Source organism: Choloepus didactylus, chromosome 7 (genome assembly GCF_015220235.1).
Source record: "Choloepus didactylus isolate mChoDid1 chromosome 7, mChoDid1.pri, whole genome shotgun sequence".
In the NCBI taxonomy this organism is placed as follows: domain Eukaryota; kingdom Metazoa; phylum Chordata; class Mammalia; order Pilosa; family Megalonychidae; genus Choloepus; species Choloepus didactylus.
In genome coordinates this window covers 123,813,702-123,836,805 of record NC_051313.1, presented here as the reverse complement: position 1 = coordinate 123,836,805, position 23,104 = coordinate 123,813,702, and the positions used below count along the sequence as shown (strand labels likewise).

At 40.5% G+C, this 23,104-nt stretch overlaps 4 non-coding genes across 4 annotated transcripts; 2 read left to right on the top strand and 2 right to left on the bottom strand.

Moving 5' to 3' along the window:
- The first annotated feature begins 5,671 nt into the window (after positions 1–5,671).
- On the top strand, positions 5,672–5,744 carry TRNAK-UUU. Its single transcript has one exon. It is a non-coding gene; the product is annotated as a tRNA-Lys (tRNA).
- Positions 5,745–7,809: 2,065 nt separating this feature from the next.
- TRNAM-CAU lies at positions 7,810–7,882 on the bottom strand. The gene has a single exon. It is a non-coding gene; the product is annotated as a tRNA-Met (tRNA).
- Positions 7,883–19,488: 11,606 nt separating this feature from the next.
- Positions 19,489–19,561, bottom strand: TRNAF-GAA. The gene has a single exon. It is a non-coding gene; the product is annotated as a tRNA-Phe (tRNA).
- A 495-nt stretch (positions 19,562–20,056) lies between these two features.
- Positions 20,057–20,128, top strand: TRNAE-CUC. Its single transcript has one exon. It is a non-coding gene; the product is annotated as a tRNA-Glu (tRNA).
- Positions 20,129–23,104: the final 2,976 nt, after the last annotated feature.

Here is a 23,104-nt window from a genome sequence, read left to right as displayed (position 1 = left end):
GCAACAAAAGAGGTTCTCCAGGGGTGACTTTAGACACAATTATGAGTAGGTTTAGCCTCTCCTTTGCCCATCATAAGGGCAAGCCCCAAGATCAAGAACTTGGCCTTCTAAATTGGTAGTCCCCAATGCTTGTGAGAATATCAGTAATTCCCCAGGTAGGGAAGTTTAATATTTCCACATTTTCCCCCAGTACCTCAAGGGGCTTTGCAGATACACTTTTATTCTCTGCCCAAATTACTCTGGGACGTATCGGGGCTTAACACTAACCTGTACAAACTAACCAGATATTACTCCCTGTTCAAAGTTCCATGTAATTATGGTGTTTGAATAAACTGACCATACAAGTTTAGATTACGTAGTGTGCTACAGAAAATACAGATTTTGCACCAAACAAACATCTCTTCCTTTAGTTTCACACAGAAGTTGAAGTTTTAAAACACAGTCAATATCATCCTTTATCCTTTAGTTTGATTTGCCTTATTCCTAACCAGATCAGCTTCATTCATATCTCAAATTGAAAGTCCAAACTCCTTTTCAGAACCAAGTCCATTTCATTCACATCACTAATTGAAATCTGATCTCTTTTTCAGCTTTTTTTTAGGATTTGCTGTGTGGAGTAATGCTGACGTTCATAGTTGCCAAACTCTGGCTCTGAGTCTCAGGTGTCACACAGATACCTGATGTTCCAGGGACTGACCAGGTTATACACAAAGAGTTCAGCATTTCAGAATTTATGAAATAACCATTAAACTCAGGAATAGATGTAACTTCTGTAAGGGCTTACAATCTAGGAACATTTACCATAAGCCTTCCCCTATGCTCTTAGATTAAATTCTCAGAGTTTGCACATTATAGTTAGTCCATATTAGTGAGGCATTATAATGTTTGTCTTTTCATTTCCAGTTTTTATCATTCAATATACTGTCCTCAAGTTCTATTCACCTAGTTGCATACCTCATGGTAACTTGCTTTTAACCTATAGAACATAGCAAAGGTGATGGGAGGTCACTTTTGTGATTAAGTTTCATAAGATTGTGATTTCTCTCTTTGTTGGAAGACTCTCTGTATTGTCTTCTTGGCTCGCACTCTTTGGTGTAGCAGGCTGCCAGGCTGTAGAAGCCCATGTGGCAAGCAACTAAGAGCAGCCTCCAGCCAACAAATGCTAGGAACTGAGGTCCTCAGTTCAACAGCCCTTGAAGAATTAAATTCTTCCCCAAACCACGTGAGCTTGAAAGCAGATCCTTCCTCAGGTTGAGCCTTCAGATGAGACCCCCAGCCCTGCTTGGCTGATACCTCGACTGGTGGTGGGTTGGCTCGGAACCCAGGGGACACAATCCATGGAGGCCTTAAGAGGAGGCCCCAACAACGGCAGAACAGGTGGGGTAGGTGAGGAGGGAACTGGGGATCCTTTGAGGAAAGCAATGCCACAACTACAGGGGAGAGAGGCTGGCCTGGGAGAGGTGGGGGTGGGTGTTGGGGTGGGGAGCAGAGAGAGCTTGTGATTAAGTGAGCAGTAGAGGTTCTGGAAGCAGGGTTCATTCTAAGTGGCCCGAGTCTGCCTAAAAAGCAAGGGAGCAGTTCCAGCCGCCCTCCACCTAGCCAGAGGAGGAGAGCCCTCTGGGGCCTTCCTGACCATGTCCTCACAGCACAACTCTGGCTGACCCCCAGGGAGGGGTGGTGAGAGGCTTGGTCTCCTGGAGCTCCCACTCCTGCCACTGCAGCCCGGCCCTGAAGCAGAGAATCCAGCTAAGCCATGCTCAGACTCCTTACCCTTAGAAATGGTGAGATAATAAATATATGTTGTTTTGAGCCACTAAGTTTGTCATTTTTTGTTACACAGTAGACAATTTATATCTGGATTTCTAAATTTTACTGTGCAGGAGAGTCACCTGAGAGTCTTATTAAAAATACAGATACCCTGACCTCAGGCTAAATTATTCTGATTCAATGGGATCAAGATGGAATCTGGGAATCTCGATTTTTAACAGTGACCTCAGGAGATTCTAATCCATTCAGTCGCACAGCATTTTTAGAGTTTGAGCCTAGGACATACTCCACCTATATCTAGTTATCTTGCATTAGTTGTTGCTGCATGGGCAACTTCCTCCCAAGAGTCTCCTCATTTTTATTTGATCACTCAGGGCTTGCTGACTGGTCAAAACTAGCAGCAGTCACCTCCAGTTTCCACAAGGCAGGTCAAGAGCAGGGCAAATGCTCTACTCTTCCCAGAGAATTCTCAAAAGAGCCAAAGTGTCCTTTCCTGTTCTGTTTTATTCTGGCTTTTCCCAGCAAAGAGCTTATTTGGGGAATGAGCTGCTGTGGGGAATGAATTACCTTGACACCTTCTGCTTTCTGGTCTCCAGGGGCAGTCTGAGCCCAAGTCCTCTGCTTTCTTCCAAACATTCCCCAGTCCATCTGTACCTTTCCTCCCCATTGCCACCGGGTCACTACACCAAGTCAACCTTGGCCCTCTACTGCATGGTGGCCTAGTTTCAGATTTCACATCCTCTCTTGCCCTACTCTGACCTATTCTTTATATGAAACCAGTGTAATCTTTTTGTAATTACCTCTGATCATTTGGTCCCTGTACCGGTTTGCTAATGCTGCTGTTTTGCAAAACACCAGAAATGGATTGGCTTTTATAAAGGGGATTTATCTGGTTACAAAGTTATAGTTAAGGCCAGAGAGTGTCCAAGGTAAGGCATCAACAATAGGTTACCTTCTCTGGAGAAAGGCCATTGCCTTCTGGAAAACCTCTGTTAGCTGGGAAGGCATGTGGCTGGCATCTGCTTGCTCCCAGGTAGGGTTTCAAAATAGCGTTCTCCAAAACATCTCTGTGTCAGCTTCTCAGGTCAAACTCTGGGCTAGTACCGCCAAAGCGTCAGCAAAACTCTGCTTTCAACGGCTGTCTTCAAAACGTCTCTGCAAGTTGCAGCAGCAAGCTCCTTCTGTCTGAGCTCTTATATAGGGCTCTAGTAAACTAATCAAGGCCCACGCTGAATGGGTGGGGCCACACCTCCACAGAAATTATCTAATTAAAGTTATCACCTATAGTTGGGTGGGTCACATCTCCAGGGAAACAACCTAATCCAAAGTTTCAATTTAATCAACACTAGTATGTCTGCGCCCACAAGATTGCATCAAAGAACATGGCTTTTTCTGGGGGACATAATATATACAAACTGGTACACTCCCTCTCTGCTTGAATTTCCCAGCATCCCTGCTGCTAGGGTGCAGTCGGCACTCTACATTCTTATCTGTAACCTCTGAGCCCCTGCACAGTCTGTCTCTGCCCTCCTGTCCACCTCTGCTCCCACCTCCACAAACACTCTCCAGAGGTATCTGCAATCAGGCCTTTCTTTAGTTCTCTGAAAACACTCTGCTCTTTGCTCTTCCTGGAATGCTGGTGCCATATTTTCATCCAACTACTACTAAGCTTTCAGCTCTCTGTTTAAATATCACTTTCTGGGAGACGACTTCCTTAACATATGGAAGAGATTACCTCCCCTTATAATCCACTTTTCTGGTGATGTACAGGGTTTATGGTGTGTATGATCTTCTTTTCTTTTAATCTCATCTTAATTTTCTTTCTCTACATTCCCTTTATTCTGATTTTAGTTCTATTCACACCCACTTTATCTTACAATTAGCCAAGCAGGCCACATCAAATCCATTTTTGAATAGTGACATAAATAATCACATAATTAGAAATGTATTTTGTGACAATTGTTGTGTTAAATGCAAGCTTTGAGGGAGAAATCTGTTGCAAGATTTAAGAGAGGAAAGTGTATGAAAGATTAAGAAAATTGTCCAAGGTGGCACAACCAAAACGATTAAATACTATGCTCTAATTGATCTTCTATGTTACAAAAATAAGAGTAGTAATGATAATAATGACAACTAACTTTCATTTAATTGTTAGAACATCCCAGCCTTATTCCAAGAGTCCATTTCTATCACAAGTAAGCTAAGGTTATGAGATCTGAATTTAGAAACTCAGTTCATGAGATTACACAGTACTTTGTTTATCTAAACATCTTGTAATCCGTACTTTTTCTTGAGAGCATTTATCACTATGACTATGTTAACAATAGTGGTGTAATTTATCTTTTGATGTCTGCCTCTCTATTCCAAAGTTGTAGACTCCTCGAGGACAGAGTTGGTGCCTTTCCATTGCTACAAACCCAGGACCCAGCAGAGAGCCTTGCTCAAAATAAATTCTCAAAACCAGTTTGCTGGTTGCACTTTGTGCCAGGCATTCTTAGGGTCTGTGGGGGGTGGGTGGGTGGGTGGAGGGAGACTGGACCTTCAACTTTGAAGAGGAAGGGCAAAACGGACCAGGTGGGGGATTACATCTTTCCTTAAAGGCTATTTTTAGAATTGGTTGGATTAGTTACCTTTTCCATGAACTGAGGGTGGATATAGTCATGAATCATATTCAAAGAGGCAAGGGTAGAAATGGGAATAAGGAAATGGAACAGGGTCAGAACTAAAACACAAAAATATGGAACAAACTTTGTCCTGCCAGCTCTCTTTTTATTTTATTTATTCATTTATTTATTTATTTTTCCATCTCTGGAAATTTATTCTGAGAACATAATTGTTTGCACAAAAATGTAACTACCAGGACACTCACTGCAGCATTGTTTGTAATAGTGACAAATAAACAACCTAAATATCCAGCAGTGGCAGATTGGTCAAATAAATTAATATTGTTACCTTACATGTTACTGTGCTTGCAAAGTAGGTGGAAAGATATTCATACTATATTAATTAAATTAAGTACATTAAGTAAAAGAAACAGTGTAGATTAACCCTGGTTTTATAAAAAAAAATTTGTAGACAAAGAGGACATGTTTACAGCAGGAGGACTTGGAGAGATTTACACCTAGGCTACAGTAGTATTGTCTCTGAGTGAGTTTGATTGTAGGTGAATTCCCCTCTCCCTTTACAATTTTTTTTTTTTATATTTGGTCTCATTTTATTAAAGAATGTCATACATACCTAGAAGTCTCTATTTGATTTTTAGCTGCAACATACAATTTTGAAAAACCATTATCTAGAAAGTGCAATAATCAAACATTGTAATTATGAATGTTAAATATGTATATATTCCAAGGAGGGGTGTGTGTTTGTGTGTGTGTGTGTGTGTATCTTAAAATATATATTAAAATATTATATATTAAAAAAATATATACCCCCGTTTTCTACTCATCCGTCCATCCACTGGACAAAGGGGAGTGTGATCCACATGGTTTTCCCAATCACACTGTCACCCCTCATAAGCTACATTTTTATACAGTCGTTTTCAAGATTAAAGGGTTCTGCGTTGTAGTTTGATAGTTTCAGGTAGGTGCTTCTAGCTATTCCAATTCATTGGAACCTAAAAAGTGCTGTCTATATTGTGCGTAAGAATGCCCACCAGAGTGACCTTTCTGCTCCTTTTGGAATCTCTCTGCCACTGAAATTTATTTCATTTCATTTCATATCCCCCTTTTGGTCAAGAAGATGTTCTCCATCCCATGATGCCAGGTCCAGATTCCTACCTGGGAGTCATATTCCACGTTGCCAGGGGTATTTACACCCATGGATGTCAGAGCTCACGTAGGGGGGAGCTGCCAGCTCGCTTTACTCTAGAACACAGAAGGGGAAAAAAGGGGCCTGCTGCAAAGCCTGGATAGCTCAGTCGGTAGAGCATCAGTCTTTTAATCTGGGGGTCCAGGGTTCAAGTCCCTGTTCGGGCGACCGTCCCCGGCTTTTCCAGCATATAACGGTGTCTCCACCGTTGAATAAAGCAAAGTGTAGGGTCGAATTTTTCGATCCAAAATTAACAATGACAGTGAGGTGTATAGATCGCAGTGAAAGATGGCCCCAGGTTTCCTGAATGTAGCGTTCTGTTGGAACCTGTGTTTGTTTTTGTTTTTTTTTTTTACCTGTTAATCCCATTTAACTAAAAAATACAGTCAGAGCGAAGTTACTATACCCCTTGCAAAGAATGAAGTTAACTATCTGTAGACGTCCCCAAGAGTGAAGTAGAAGTGATGTACTCAGGAACTACTTTGTAAATAAGTGGCTGAGAATGCTTTTCTGTACATCTAAGTTCAATAGAGGTAAGAAAGACAAAAATTAAGTTAAACTAATTCCTCATCCAACCAATGGTTTTGTATCTTTGTTTAAGCAAATAGCAGACTATGATCAGAATGCTCTGCTTCCACCTTTGTGCAGGGCAGACCACATGAGTTGACAGGACTACAGGTTGCCTTGATTTGGCTTCCTGGTGGTGAAAGTAGTCAGACTATCGTGCTTGATATTATAGTCATTAATACGTTATTACTCCCATTATTCTGATTGCAGGTACACAGAGCAAACTTCTGATGTGATTTGCTTTCCTGCAGAGTTTATTTTACATAAAGAATGTGCTGACCAACCACCAATAATACAGCTATAATCCTCACTATGAGTTAGTATGTTGGGTCTCTGGCTTGGAACATGTCTGACATTTGGTTATTGTGAGTCAGTCCTGCAAGTTGGGAAAAATCTGGGTAATGAAAAAATAGTTTCTGATTCTGCTGAGGATAGATTCTAAATGGTGATGCCTCCAACAAGAACCAACCATTCTCTGAGGAGCTGCCTGAAAAGCCAGGCAATCCAGCTCTTAGGCCACTCTCAAATTCTTAACCGCATCTCTTTAACACAGGCAGATGTAGATTCCCAGAACTGAAGGGTCCAGAAGACGCTGTTAAGATTTTTCTTATTATATGCCTTCCTAAGTCTGTACCCAAATGAACTGCTGAGAGAGCTATTCTGAAATACAGACTCTCCATGGTGCAGACCATTTAGAGGAGCAGGCCCAGTATTGCTCTTTTCCCCAAACAGGCTGGGCCAGAGAAGTAAAGTCTGCAGGATGAATTTGAGTAGGTGTGATCTCTGAAGGGACGATTGCAAAAATCCAAATGTGAGATGTTGATTGCTGGAATAGGCTAGTGACAGGGAATACGGAAGGAAAAGAAGAAAATTTAATATGATAATTATTCATTGATTTATTTGAAAAATATTTCTTTCTTTCCAGGTACTGTACTAGGCACTGCAAACACAAGGGTGGATAAAACAGAAACAGTGATGAATGTCACATGGAATTTACAATCTAGTGGGTGGTGGGGTGGAGAATAGACAAGAAAGTTTGTTAAACTTCATATAGTAATAAGTGCTATACAGAAAATAAAACTGGGTGAGGTGATGTGATGGAAGGTTGGCAAGTGAAAGATGGGTTGGGAAAGCTAGTTAGGACCCAGCTAGATAAAAGGCCATGTCAAGGAAATTGTCTGTATGTATGAAGAAGAAAGTGACTTGGTAACTGTTTAGATCAGAAGGGATAAAGAAGTCCCAATTAGTTTCATTGTCTGCAACTGGGAAAATTGCGTATGAGGTTTTCATCTATTTCTCTATTCATTTATTCAATAAAGTTGTATCAATAAGATACAGTCCCATGAAGGAAAGTGGTATTCTTGGTGTATTCTGCATTAATCAGAAAACATCTACAGCATTAAAATCAGAGGAACTTGGACAAAACAAAACAAAACAACAACAACAAAAGGCTTGTCTGTTGGAAAGAGGTGAAGATAAGACTTACCAAGTACGGAACTGAAGAGAGAAATATAAATGTCTTCCAGAACTTGTAAGGGAGTCAGGAGGAAAAAGAGCTGAACCTCTTTGATAGCATACATCGAGCCCAAGGGCTAGGTGTTATGGAAACAGATTTATATCGAACAGAGGTAACTTTCTGACAATGGAGAGGAGCAAAACGGGAACTGCCCCCTCTGAGGTTCGAACTCAGGACCTTCAGATTATGAGACTGACGCGCTGCCTACTGCGCTAAGGAGGCAGATGGACAAGGGCTTTTATCGTAAGTTTTTAACTGTGAATTTTACTTTGCCCCGCTTAATTTCACTATTCTAGGTTACGTTCATCCTCAATTTCCAAAATAAGGTACTCCCCTGAAAAATGCTACAGCTTCAAAGAACCTGTATAGGATGAAGAAAAATCGCTGTTGATCCTGCTGCCGTCTCCCACCCCTCCCCCTCATTCTGAACAGACTGCCCCCACCTTTCATATCAGACTGAAAATTGTCTACCCTTCCTGTCCAGAAATCTAAACTTGCCTGAACTAGTGTCCATCCATTTTGTCTCTTTGGAAGAGCAGGCCGACTGAGATTCTTCCTCACTATTCTTCCCTCCCTTTATAGGGGTTCTTTCCGATTGTTATTTAAAGACTTTCAGGGGTTTACTATCTTACACTACAACTTTCCTTTGATCCCGCGCCTCGGCCTCCCGCTACCGATCTCTTTCTTTTACCCTCTTCGCAGACAAACTTCTCCCAGAGCCGTCCATCCTCATTGAAAAATAACACCTGCCCCTTAAATCGCACTGGCTTTTCAACCCACTGCAATCTTCAGGATCACTCCTCCGTCTCCAGAAGACCAATGGGGGTTACTGGACAGATGGCACTCGATGGTTAAAAGAATAAGGTGTTGGTGCAAGCTCTTGAGCATCAGCTGTATGTGAGAGCAGTAGTAACAGGAGCAGTAAGAGGTGGGAAGCTTGGTTTACCCTATGTCTTGGTTTGCCCCGGGGCTGTCCGGGTTTTAGATGCAGACTTCACTGAAAAAGTCTAAGTGACTGTTATTTCGATAACAGATGGAAGGACACATACAACTGGATTAGGGAGGTAAATAATCAGAACGTGCTTCAGGAAATAATCTGGGATTGGGCATGCTGGGGAAGAGGATATGAAAGCACATACAAAGACCGAATCTCACCAGTTTGGGATGAGAAAGTAACTTCTAAATCAATCAAAAGTTTTTCGTCTGTCGAAATGACACCAACGTCTCAAAAATAGCGTTGGCCATGTCACAGGAAAGAACATGCATTAATCTATGGTTCCTGGTTTGCTCTATTTCCTGATTCAGAGATTACAACTAAAATGTCCTGTAGGCAAACGCAAGGGAAAATTTTGATAACATGTATTGAGCCCTTACAGTGATTGCAGAGCTGATTTTTTCAGATCTTATCAATGATCTTACTCTCTACAGTATATCAGTTTTGAGTGATGTGTCAAATCATGACAACAATAACAACAAAAATGTTTTCTTTAATTCTTTGTACTTTAATTTGAAACACGGAGTTTCAAACCATCTTCTGATTTGTATGACGATTTAAAGAAACCACATAAAACATTAAACAGAAGATTGTTTTCTTGTTCAAATACAAACCTGATCTTGTTCATTTATCTCTGTATTTGGCAGACAATGCAAATGTAATTGACAAATTCCTTCAATTTATTAACTTTTTACCAAAGAAAATGAAAAGGTCTTACCTGCTAAGTAAGCAACACTGCTAAAAAGTAAGCAACACTGCTAAAAGGGATTGTGATTTGCTAATTTGTGATATGAAGTTTTCATGGCTTATTGAGGTTTATGGTCACTTTTTAGTTTCCTCAAAACATGCAGAAGTACTCAGTGAGATTTTTGACTTTATGAAAATGGAAGGAGATAGCTCTTTAGACATGTGTTTACAAGATAATGATGATTGTTGCCAGCCACAGAAAAGATGTTAAAATGTTGGCCTGCCATAAAATACTATTTTCAGTGGGTGGATCAAGAATAATGTGCTTTTTTAATTTTGAAATACATTAAGGATGTGAATGCTGAACAGGATTACCATAAAACAGAAATTTATCTTTTTTTCTCCAATATTGTTTGATATTATCTGTAGGTTGTGTCAAAAAATCATAGCCGCTCCCCCGCCGCTCCCCTCCCCCCCCCCCACAAGTAGACTTACTTTTGTGGAAGTAAGATGGCTTCAGAGTGGAAAAAAAAAAAAGTTACCAGAAAAGGGCAGCCAAATTAAACAGGACCTGCTCAATTTCTTTACTAAAACTGTAACTTATTCAGAATCCAACTTTAATTTTAAGGGTCTAAATTACCTCTGGACTTTAAAAACATTTTCCTTGAGAAATAGAGGATTGACTTATGATGACATCCATGTGCTCAAGAGTGTTTAAAAAATGATGGACATTTTAGACATGGGTATGATGTGATGAATTTATAGTTGCAAAAGACTTGAGTGACAACCGGCTGGTCTTTCAAAACAAGTTTGTATTTACAAAGTAGATGGATAGTTTGAGGGAGCTAGACACCAATTCATATAAGTCTTAAAATCTTCTGTTGCTAGTAAGTAAAATCCAGAGTATTCTATGCTCAAATGCTTTTGTTGGGAGGATGTTTAGATTCATGTCAGCAAATTGGAATGACAGTGGGAATCAGAGTAAAATGGACATGATAACAGCAGAGCTTCAAATCAAAGTGAGTTTTACCCTTATATTCAGTTTTAGCACTACATAAAAAAGCAACAACAATAACAAGAGAACAAGGATGTTCTAAAGACCCTAAAGACTGTAGGCAGTTCAGAGAAGTAATATTGGGAAAGGAAAGAGAAAGGGTAGAAATATTCTACTGTATCAAGGGACAGAAACATGTCATTGTTATTTTTTATTACATATAGGTAACATGTTTAAGTAGTCTTATTATATTTATTCTTTTATGTCCTTATTTTAAATTCTTCATCTTTATTATATTCTTCTTACATTATTCTATTTTAAACATTTAAATAATACAACCTATAAATAAAATAAATTTTATTTTTATAAATAAAACCTATCCAATAAAGAGCTTTCAAAATTTCTGGATTGAAAAAGATTATGAATACTGAATCACTATGTAATTTTCTTTTTCTTGGTTGCTAGGGTACTAGAATAGCTAGAAGGAAAGAATTGAAATGGTGGAACTGTAACCCATAGTATTCTTTGAAATTTGATCTACAGTTACTTGTTAAATTGTAATTTGAAAGTTAACACTTTTTGTATATATAGATTTCAAAAGAAAGCTTTTTAAAAATTACTGCATTAGAGAACAGAAAGTAACATTATAAAAATATTGTTATATATTTATCACTATGTATTATTTGCTTAATTAGTCATACTATTAATTACTATTAATTGCACTGTTAACTAGTCCCATCAATGTTTTGTTCAAATAATAGTATTTATGTAACAGGAAGGTAAAGAACACAGAAAAACAGAATTTCAGATAAACACCAATTTTTTAGATTTTCATGTTAATGGAATATCACATATGTATATGATTGCTTATATATTATATGTTTATTTCATCTGGTATGGCTCTCTAAAATGTTGGACCTAAAGCAACTGCCTCACCAAAGGCTGAAGAAATACTCTTTTATCTATGAAAAGGATAAAGAATGAAGGAGAGGCCTCAGCAAGCTTCTAGGACAAGATCTGGCTTACAGGATGAAAAGGGGTATCTCCTAGACAAAATGATTTGTAAATGACTGGAGGTAAAGGGATGATGTGGCAAGTGAGCTGAAGGTCATATAAGCTAGTAATGAGGGCAATTAATCACAAAATCTAAGCCATATAAAGAGGGAAATAAAAGTGTAATGGGGAAGGGGATAAGGGAAAGATTAAATAATTTGTCTGTGGCCCAGAGGAAAAGAGCTAAAAAGACAGTAGATGGTGGTCAGTATAAGAGATGACCTAACTCTATCCCTAACCCTATTCTTAACCCTAATCTTAGTCTTGTTGCTTGTTGCTTGTTTAGGTAAATGGGCAAGGTCAAGGGTAGTGTATTTTTCAAATTTTAGATTTTGACTTTTGTGGTCCATGAAATCAGTGCAGTGGGTGGTGACTAGGATTTTGATTTTAATGAAAGAGAACAGAATGCAAAAATATCAGAGTGCCTTGCAAGTAAGTAAGGGTTGTGATGTAAATTGTATTTCTTATTACGGGTCCCACTGATTAAAAAAATATATTTAAAAACATAATAGGGGAGAAAGAAAAAAATTCCTTGTAAATATAGAAATCATGGACCTGTGGGAGGTGGGATGCAGTGGGGACTAAGGACTGAGGGAAGCCACATCTTGCACACCTGAAACCCATTTGCCAGATAAGATTTAGGAATCTTTGCAGGGAAAAGAAATGAAGACACCATGACTAGGGTTTTTTCTTACAAGTTTCAGATACACCTGGCAAGAGTGAGAAGTTCTAGAAGCTAACTTCTGACAGAATAATGTAGGGAAATTTACTGAAACTGATTTTTAAGCCAGAATAAATTACAGTTCTCAAATTAAGCAAGGTGTTCATATTTCTTTCTCTCTTTGATAAGACTACCCTAAACTATATCCTGAAATGTTCTTCCTGCTACCATGTTTCTTATCTTTCTTTTTTTCTCCCCACCCCCCTCCTCCCCTGTAAAGGAGATGATTTTCTATCAAAGCACCCTCCTCAACTCTGTAGCCCTCCTTCATTTGGATCAAAATCCAGTCTTGCTGATCTTGGGGACTTCAAAACATTTCCACATGCAATAGCATTTCTTCATTTGCATAGTCAAACATGTTAAGGCACCAGATCCAAGGTCTGTTATTCTGATTGTTTTCTCCTTGGTTTTCAAATCCTACTTCTCCATAAGAAAAGTATCATCTTGGAGAGGACCTGCCCCTTCTCTGATGGCAGGTAAATAGCATCATTACATTTGCCTTCTTTTCAACCCCTCCTCTCTTTTGCTTGCTACTGGACAGCCTAGTCCTGTGGATTCTACCTTCTCAGTACTTCTTGAATCTGTCCCCTTCATTGAGCTGCAATTTTACTCCAAGGCTTTATCATCTTCTCCTCCTCCTAAGCCTCCTTTTTCTACTTATCTTCCCTTTATGATTTACCTGGATTCCTGCAACAGATTCCAATCTGGTTTCTCTGCATCTAGCCTTGCTTTCCTCTTGTTGTTTCTCTACACAGGGCTGTCACACACAGCTGACCTGGAAAAGGCACTTGTGGAGAAGATGAATGGCAGGTGAAATCTGATCTGAGCTCTGAGGGCCAAGCCTTGATTCCTGGAGAGAGGCGGCATTTTCCCTTTTGTGTACTTCATCAGCCCTGAGGGTTGCCTTTCTGTAATTCGTTCACCAAAGTGGGTCGTTGCTATGTAATTTGCACAAAGGCACTCCGTGCCAGGCTCTGGCCCTTATTCCACAGAACTGATGGGACAGGCTTGCAAAAATGCCAGTCACACTGACTTTTCTGTTTAGAAGAGCACTTCTGTGTCTCCCCAGAGCCTTTGAGGTTAAATTCAAGGTTAACTTAAGTTCAAGTTAAGGTCAAGTACCCCTTACAATGTATTCTCATTATCTATTAATATGTAGCAAACCATTGCAAAACATAATGGCTTGTGGTAGGCAGATTAATAGCTTCCCAAAGACATCCACCTCATCTCCCGAGTCTGTGACTATGTTGGTATATTTAAAAAGGGGCTTTGCAGATGTGATTAAGGCTAAGGACCTTATCCTGGGTTTTCCTGCTGGGCCCAACCTAACCACAAGAGTCTGTAAACATGGAAGAGAGAAGCAGAGTGTAGGTCAAAAGGAAGTGATACGAGAAAGACCCCACTCACTGTTGCTGGCTTTGAAGATGGAGGAAGGGGGCTATGAGCCAAGGAGAGCAGCAGCCTTTAGAAGCAGTTTACAGCCAGCAAGAAGAGCGGGACTTTGGCCCTACAATCACAAGGAACCAAGTTTTATCAACAACAACCTGAAAGAGCAGGAGACAGAATTTCCTCAAGAGCCTCTAGAAAGCAGTGCAGCCTGCTAAAACTTTGATTTTAGACTGGAAAGACCATACCAGACTTCCGACCCACAAAACTGTAAGATAATAAATCTATGTTGTTTAAAGCCACTAAGTTTGTGGTAATGTGTTACGGCAGCTACAGAAACTAACACATGGCTTAAAATGCCAACCATTTTATTATCTCTTATGATTCTATGGGTTGACTGGGCTCAGCTGGCTGAATCTGCGTCATGTAATGTCAGCAAGAGCTCCAGTCATCTGAAGGCTTGATTGGGCTAGAATGTCTGAGATGGCTCACTCGCAGAACTGGCAGTTGATGTTGGAGGTCTACTAGAAGCTCAGCTGAGGCTACTGCCCAGAATGCCTAGCCATGGCCTTTCCATGTGGCTTGGGCTCTTTACAGCATGGTGGATGGGTTCCAAGAGGGAGCTTTCCAAATGGAGCATTCCAAGAAACCAAAGTGAAGCATGCTAGGTTTCTTATGGCTCAGGCCTGGACCTGGCAAAACAGTGTCACTTTGGTGAAATTCTATTAGGTCAGCCAAGAATCATTGTTGAAAAGGGTTGCACAAGGGTGGGATTACTGAGAGGCATGGTGCATTGGGAGACCGTCTTTGGAGACAACCTACCACACAAGGGAACTATTTTCCTTTGTAACCTCATCTTCTTCCTTTTGGCTCATGCAGAGGCTCAGGTCTACTAGAACTACGGAACTAGTGATTTTCCTAGACATTCACCTTTTCAGCTTTGCACATGCTGCTGCCTCAGCCTAGAAAGATCTTTCCATGCCTTTCCTTACTTGCTTAATTATAACTCATCTTTAACACATACTGCAGCTATCATCTCCAGTAAATCATCCTGTACACAACACCCTGCCCTTACATGTATCAAAGAATTTCTTGAGTTTCACTGATTTACTTGTTTCTATTTCTCAACAGGCCATAAGCTGGTGAAAGAGGGCATTTTGTGGCTCAGATTCCCCAGCTGGGCCTATTGCAAATGGCACAAAGAAGGTTCTCAGTTAATGTTGGCTGACAGAGGAGTGACTGAACAATTCACTGCATATATTTAACAGTTAGCACAAAACGAAAATGTAGCCAAATGAAATTGTGCAAATACCATGGTTTCAGCCATGTAAAAACTTATGTTTGCATAAAAACAAGGAACTAAAAAGGAAGAGAAGAAACATCCATAGTCAGTTGACTATGGGGGTGGAACTGTCGGTAACTTTTTCCTTTTTACTCAAATGTTCTAACTTCGAAATGATGTGGCTGTTTAAAATAAATGAAAAAAGAGTAAAACCATCAGGTTCCAAAGTGTTAATAACCTTGGCGCTTGCAGCACGGATTGCCGATCAGCATTATCGGCCTGAGAGCTTCTTAGAAATTCAGAATCCCTAGCTCCACCTCAGACCTAAAGCATCAGAATCTGCCTTTTAGCATCATCTCAAGTTATTTAAGTTTGCCAAGCAAGTTCATCCTAGCCCTTCACTCTTTCCCTTATTAAATTTACGGGCCTTTTTCAAAGACTCTGGGGACAACATGGTAAGAGACGCTCATTCACACATCTCGGCTAGTGCTTTCTGCGTCTCCTCAGCTCGGTTCTGTCTGCTTTCGTGGGCACTCCAGAATGGGAAGTAGGCCACACAAGAAAGGAAACGCAGCACTGTTCCTCCCGTGCAGCCGTAGCCTGCAGGCTCGCCGCGCCGCAGCCGCCAGCGCCGGGCTTGGTGGCGCGCGCCTGTAATCCCAGCTTCCCGGGAGGCTGAGGCCGGTGGATCGTGGGTGCTTGGGGGTTCGGGACTGCGGCGCTGTGTGGAGCGGGCGTCCGCACCGGGCGTGGCACCAACATGGGGTTCCCAGGGGAGCCTGGGGGCACCAGGTTGTCTAAGGAGGGGGGGACCCGGCCCAGGCCGGACACGGAGCAGGTCAAACTCCCCGTGCTGGGCGGCGGTGGGACCGCGCCTGCGAACAATGCCTGTAGCCCCGCCCGAGACATTCGACGAGACCCGGTCTCTTTTCTTCCCTTTCAGGATTTTCTTTTAAAAAGATTTCATGGGTGGAGCGGTTTTCAGGTTTTGCACATAAGGAAGGGTGGTGCAGCCAGTCAGCATCTGTTACGGTTTGCTAATGCTGCCAGAATGCAAAACACCAGAAATGGATAGGCTTTTATAAAGGGGGTTTATTTGGTTACACAGTTACAGTCTTAAGGCCATAAAATGTCCAAGGTAAGGCATCAACATAGGGTACCTGCACTGGAGAAAGGCTATTGGCATTGGGAAAACCTTTGTGAGCTGGGAAGACAAGTTGCTGGCGACCCCTTGCTCCCAGGTTGCGTTTCACATTGGCATTCTCCAGAATATTGCTCTTGGGGCATTTTTGTTCTCTCCTAGCTGCAGCTTCTCTTCAAAATGTCACTCACAGCTGCTCTGAATTCCCTGTCAGGTTGTTTATATGGCTCCAGGGATTTAATTCAGACCCATCGTGAATGGATGGAGTAACACCTCCAAGGAAATTATCCAATCAAAATCTTGCCCACAGTTGATTGAATCACATCTACATGGAAACACTCAATCAGTAGGTTCCAACCTAATCAACACTAATACATCTGCCCCCACAAGATTGCATCAAAGAGCATGGCAGTTTTGGGGGGGGCACAATACATCCAAACTGGCACAGCATCTGAAGAAACTTTTTACTGGCCTATTATCCTGGCGATTTCTGCACACCGTGCTTTACCTTTCCCCAAACCAGACAAAGGTTTATTTTGCATTTTGCAAATACAATTACTTAAGAATTGCATTGCATGACAACTTGATAATCCAGGACAGTGATCCGCAATAGGTTTGAACTTCCTGGGACTTCTCAGCCTCCTTCTGTGTCCAACGTTGTTTCTGCAGGTAACATGGGTAATTCTTGATACTGCGGGTGAAATTGGTAAACTCCTTTCATCCTTTCTTAAAATTTCTGCCTGGTCACTTTCATTTCGGATGCTGTCCTCAGTCTGCCACTCTCTCCCCTTCCCAAGCCAAGTTCAGTTTCATGAGAAAATTTTTTTTCTTTGTGGAACCTGTACTTGCAGGAGGTGATAAATCCACAGGATCAGTCTGGGCGACGGAGGTCAAGAGTTAATGGGTCTGTAGTAGGTGTAGTTGAAGTAGGCTGGTTGGGGATAGGATGGGGGCAAGGACAGTAACAAATTAATTGGTATTTTGGTTCCTTGCTGAAAGGCTAAGAAATAAAATCCTTTTCTAGACTTCAGGAATTTCTGTCTTCACCTTGCTGTGTAAAGGATCAAGACTTCTAGTTGTTAAGGATTATTGATACTGAATTGTGCTATATTAGGTAGGTACATTTCTCAAAACCATAGCCTAAATCATATCCTTTGAAAAAATTATTCTATTTTTAATCCATCTTTTGAAATTTTACTTGAGGGTTTACTATGTTCTAGCCACTGAAGATAAAGCAGAGAACACAACAGACCAAAAATAAATAAACAAATAAACAAATAATCTCTACTCTCAATGGAGCTTATACTTCATAGTGGAGGGAGACAAACAATAGACATAATAAATGAGAAAATTATATAATGTGTTACATGATGGAAAGGGATATGGAGATAACTTTCTAAAAGCCGTGAGAATAGGGAGTGTATGTTGGGGAGGGGAAGGATGAAATTTTAAATGGGGTGTTCAGAGGACACTTGAGTTAGGTCCTAAATAAGGTAAAGAAATGTGCTATGTGACTATCTGGGGTAAGAATGTTCCAGATAGAGGATGGCAGTACAAAGGCCTTGATGTGGGAGTGCAGTGAATGAGGGGGACAGAAGTAGGAAATGAGATCAGGGAAAAATGGGGACCTGGGTCCCATAAAGCCCTTTCATCATAGGAATGACTTTGATTTTCATTCTGAGAAAAGGAGCCATTGGAGGGATGCTTAAATGAAACAAAACAAAACAACTCCTTATTTTGAAATACTTTCAAATCTACAGGAAAGTTACAAAAATAATACAAAACCCATATAGAAAACTCCAGTATCCCCCATCCCCCCAAATACCCATATCCACAAATTTTAACATTTTGCCATATTTGCCCCATTATTCTATTATCCATCTGTCAATCCATCGATTTATCAATCCATTCTTTGAACACTTGAGTGTAGGTTGTATATACATCATACTCCTTGAATACTTTGTACTGCCATGTACATTTCCTAAGAACAAGGATATTCACTTATGTAAGCATATTAAACACAGTTACTAAATTCAAGAAATTTAACATTGATATATCTTACGGTCTAAATTCCAATATTTTCATACATCTGAATTGTGCCTTTTAGAGCCTTTTCTTCTCCCTTATTAGATTCTATCCAGGATCACGTATTGCATTTAATTGTAATTGTCTCTTTAGTTGTTCTTTCTTTTCATTTATTTATTTATTTATTTTTGTGTGGGAACATATATAAAAATAAACTTCCCCATCTCAATCACTCCCAAAAATATCATTCACTGGTATTAATCACATTTACAATGTTGCGGTACCCTCACCACCTTCCATCACTAAAATTTTTCCATTGCTCCAAACAGAAACCCTATACCCATTATGCATTAACTCTGGTGTGTCCCAGGTCTGATCCTCCTCGCTGATGGTTCCAAATGCATTAATCTTCTCCTTTGCCTGGACCATCACTTCCTGTTTCTTCGTATGTTTTATAATCTTTTGTTGAAACCTGAACATTTTGATATTTTAATGTGTTATTACTGGAATTTAGACTGAGACATCTGCTCCTTAAGCTTGTAACCAGCTAGTGTTATGACAGAGCTTTCCTTGAACGCCAGGAGTTAACCCCCACCCCTAAACCCTCCCAAGGAAGGAAGAAGAAAACACCTTTCCTGTCTTTGTAGATTGACCTGTGCTAGTGCTCTCTTTCAGAACTCATGAATTCAGTAAATTTAGGGACTAGCTCAAGGTCAAAGCATAGGGGTCTCCCTTTATCCTATCTGCACATGCTTCTTGTCTTGGGGGCAGATGTGTGGCCCAACTACAATGAGATACCACTATATACCTATCAGTGTGGCTAACAAAAAAAAACAAAAACAGAAACAAAACAAAAAAAGTCTTCTTCTGAATGGGATGGAAAAAAATTGGAATATCCAAAGAACTAGCAAGCTAGGAGGCAAGGGAAAAGGAGGCTTTTTTTTCTCATTCAAGGCTCAGCTCACACCCCTACCCAGCCAGGATTCAATTTAGGTGGCTTTCATTCAGAGTCCCTTACCCTAAATATTTATTGAGGAAACATATGGTAGGAAATAAAATATAATTGGTATCCCTCAAATTAAACCCCTCTCTTCCCACATCTTTCTGGAGGTTCAGTTCCCCTTTGCTATTAGAAGCTGAAAAAGAGTAAGATTAGGGGAGAAAAGGATGTTCACCAAGTAGAAAGAAGAGAAAGGAGGGTCCTTTGAGAGCCCCTTGACTTCGGGCTTCAGGCTGTTGGGATAACTTCATGAGAATGAAGAAGGGATAGTTTACAGAAAGAACATACCAGAAGTAGGACAGATCCCAAACCAAGAAAGTGATACATTACAAAGAAGAGAGAAAAGCAATTCTTCAGCACCTTTGCCTCCGCTTCTTTTATCTGCTGAGATGTAGATAACCCAGGCCTGACCTACCAGAAAATCCTTTATCGCACAATCTTCTTCTGACTTTCTTCTTGAGTTAATAGAAATATATGTTCTTCCTCTTTCGGTTGGGAGTCGTTTAAGGTTTTAATTATTATAGTCTGTAAAAGTAAGTGCTTTCTGCCGAAACCCGGGATTGAACCAGGGACCTTTAGATCTTCAGTCTAACGCTCTCCCAACTGAGCTATTTCGGCTCCGCCCACGAAGAACTTGAGAAAAAGTGTAACGGGCTTATAATTTCAGTCTTTAGTTGCTAAATATTAAATATTCCTTAATGGACAGACTCCCTGACAAAACGCTCTAAGAAAACTAAAGATAAACAAAACAAACAAACAAACAAACAAACCGCGGTTTCTGTCTTCGAACTACTCACCATTTTCTGAGGAGAAAGACAAGAAGAAAATAGCAATGTTCTAAGAACTGTGGAAGTGCATTTTGTTAAATGCTACAATTTGTCCCTGGTTGGCTCCACTGGTCCGGAGCAGAAGTGGAGGTTCTTTCCAGGTACGTGCGCCGTGAATTGCCTCATTTGCCCCTTGTCCTGATTTTATTGGTTGGTGCAGATTAGAGATTGGTGTATACATGATTATGACCTTGCACTAACTCGCTGAAAAGTCAGAGAAAGGAACACTGTGTGCATACGTGAAAGATTAAACCCATAAACCTGTATGAGGAAGTGCTTCTCGCCTTCCCTGGTGGTCTAGTGGTTAGGATTCGGCGCTCTCACCGCCGCGGCCCGGGTTCGATTCCCGGTCAGGGAAAACGCTTTTCTCACCCTACAAAGCAGGTGACGTAATCTTTCTCCTTTCTGTGTTTTTACCCAAGGCTAAAGGGAAACTTGTAACAGCTAGACATTAAATTGCAAAAAAAGTTACCTTTCAATTTTCATATGCAGTGTTTTCTATCTAGAAACCCAAAACATGACTTGAAGTTTCAAGTGCAAGACACCAAGCGATGTTATTTTCAAGGATTTGCTTTTTTACTAACCACTTACCTGGCGTTGACGTCGTGCCAAGCACTGCCAAGTTAAAATATTAACTCATTCAATTTGGTGATTCAGTAAGCAGGTTTCCGAGACAACTGATCGACTCTAGGAGTTGGTTGGTGATAGTCTAATATGTTTAAAAGACAGTTACATAGATAAGACAGAAGAAATGCGCAATTCATTCCCCTGAAGTTTGACTTTGGTAGCTGTGCGAGAGCTTTTGAAGTCGCGAAAGACGCGGGGGTTTTGAAGGCACTTACTTTCTCCGGATTTTCTTAGTTCCACAATGCTCCAGCCGGCTGCTGAGAGACAGCCTTCGATATACAGAGCCAGAAACTTAATTCTGGGCCAAAGCGGTTTCGGGACTGCCTGGTCTCTTTAGTACCTTCACTGTCTTCTTCTATGAACATATGATTGGTCTGCTTTTTGCTAAGAAAGGGACGAGGGAAATATTATAAGTATCAAAGGAAAGTTGTGAGAAAATTGAGAAATAGGCATCTGAACGCACACTTGAGAAATCTACAGATAGTAGTAGCTTGAGAAAAAGCAGTCTTTGCTATTCTGCTAACTGGCTTTTGACAAGGTTTAGTGCCTCAGTGCTAATTGGCTCTTGTCTGACAGTATTGGGGCACAAAACTTTGCTACTTGGTCTCAGTAGCAGTCATATGCATTGCAAATTATTTCCTTTTTCTTTCTTATGTTAAGTTCCAAATAAAGTTTTATTTCTTAAAAAATAGAGTTTGATGTACATCTGATCTCCCTGGAAGTTTTCAAACAAAGGTAGTGGTGCCCCTGATCTCACTTTACTAACAGACAGGGACAGGATGTTTTTACGATTATGTTAAATGAATCAGTGATCCTTTTCTAATTAATTGCATGTTTTCCTGATCCCCCACCTCCCCAGTATAAATTCACAGTTTCCAAATCTTCTTTTTAACAGGGACACTCCTTTGTCATCCTGCAAGTTCTCTCCTTGAATTAATAAACTTTGACACATTTCTAAGAACAGTTTGTCTAAAAATTTTGCTTTCACATAAGCATAAAAGTAATAAAGTTTACCAAATCCCTGGATATACTGAAGCCATTTTGTGCCTTTCTGCCTAATGTTTCACAGGAAATCTATACTCTAGGCCTGGTGGCAATCACTTCCTGAATACCACCCTCTTCTCATGATGTCACTTTTGTCTTCTCTCTGTGTGATAAGAATTCTTTGCTTCCTTTCTTTTTATATTCCTGTTTTTAGGGAGCACTGTAGGTGGGACCCCTGGATGTGCTCAGGGAAGAGAGTATCTTGAATTATTGATGCCTGTTTTTCACTTCTCCACATAAAGCTAATTGGATCCCCTAATTTTGTATTTTAGCACAGGGTTCTGCTCTCTCACCAGACTGCTACTTGATTACTGGTCAATTCAGAGAGGAAATGGCAAAACACAAAAAACAAACAAACAAAGAAAACTACCCAATCAAAAATCCGCATCAGGAGGACAGGACAAAAGGAGACTGTGAAGAGTTGTAAGAAAGAGGACAACAGTTGGGGCTATAAGTTTTGTCATGAATATTGGGGGTCAGTGTTGGTTTGCATTACACTAGTTCCAATGGAAGATGAAAAAATGACCAAGACACAATCTCACCTCTTAACATCCCTAAACCCCAGTTTTCTCATCTGTAAAATGAGAATAATAACATTTACTGCATAGGTTTGTGTGAAGAATAAATTAAATAATGCACAAAATGTGCTCAGCCATGCTATTATCCTAATCCACATGTTTTTATTGTTATCATTATTAGTGTCACTCTTGTGGTACTTTGTTGAGTGGAGAAGATATATTGTGAACAAGTTTTCTATTGGGCAGAAAGAGTCGCCTGCTAAAATGAAGTGTGGCAAAGCACAATGATGTGTGTGTGTGTGTGTGTGTGCCCATGCATGTGCTTGTATGATTTGGAGGTAGAGAACAGAACTATTTAGAGTTGGCTTTGAAGAATGAGCTAGATTTCTATAAGTGAACAAATGGAGAAGGGCAGTCCAGGACAAAGGATCAAGAATCCAAAGCATAGAATTGTGAAAACTCCTGGCCAGTTCAGGGGACTAATTTTGAATTCTGAACTAAAAACCTATTGATAGTATAGTATAGGAAAATAATATGGGAAAATTAAAATTAGATTTCCATGTATAATCTGTCTGGCAATTGATGACAAGTCTAGCTCCTACACTTACATATGTGCTTCCCAGAAAATTTCTCAAGTTGACCTGCCCTCAGGAGCTGATTTAAAATTCTTTAAAATCATCTTGGTCTTTAAAGTGAGGGCTATCATCAGAGTTCTCTGTTCATTCCCCAGGTGGAGGTAGAAAGGAATCTGTAAGAAAGAGAAATGGATGGATTATGGTGGATATAACATATGCTATGTGAATTTAGGAACCCCCAACTTCATAAGTCAAGCCCTCAATGTTGAGGTTTGCTCTTATGAAACTTATGGTTGTAAAGGGGACCCAAGCCCACCTATAATTATGCCTAGGAGTCACCGCCAGAGAACCTCTTTTGTTGCTCAAATGTGGACTTTCTCTCTCTAAGCCCAACTCTGCAAATAAATTCATCACCCTCTCCCCAGTGGGGGACAGGACCCCCACCCCCCACCCAGGTGAATGAATCTCCCTGGTGATGTGGGATATGGATTCTGGAAATGAGCCTGGCCCTGGCATGGAGGGGTTGAGAATGCCTTTTTGACCAACATGGGGAAAGGAAAGGCAACAAAA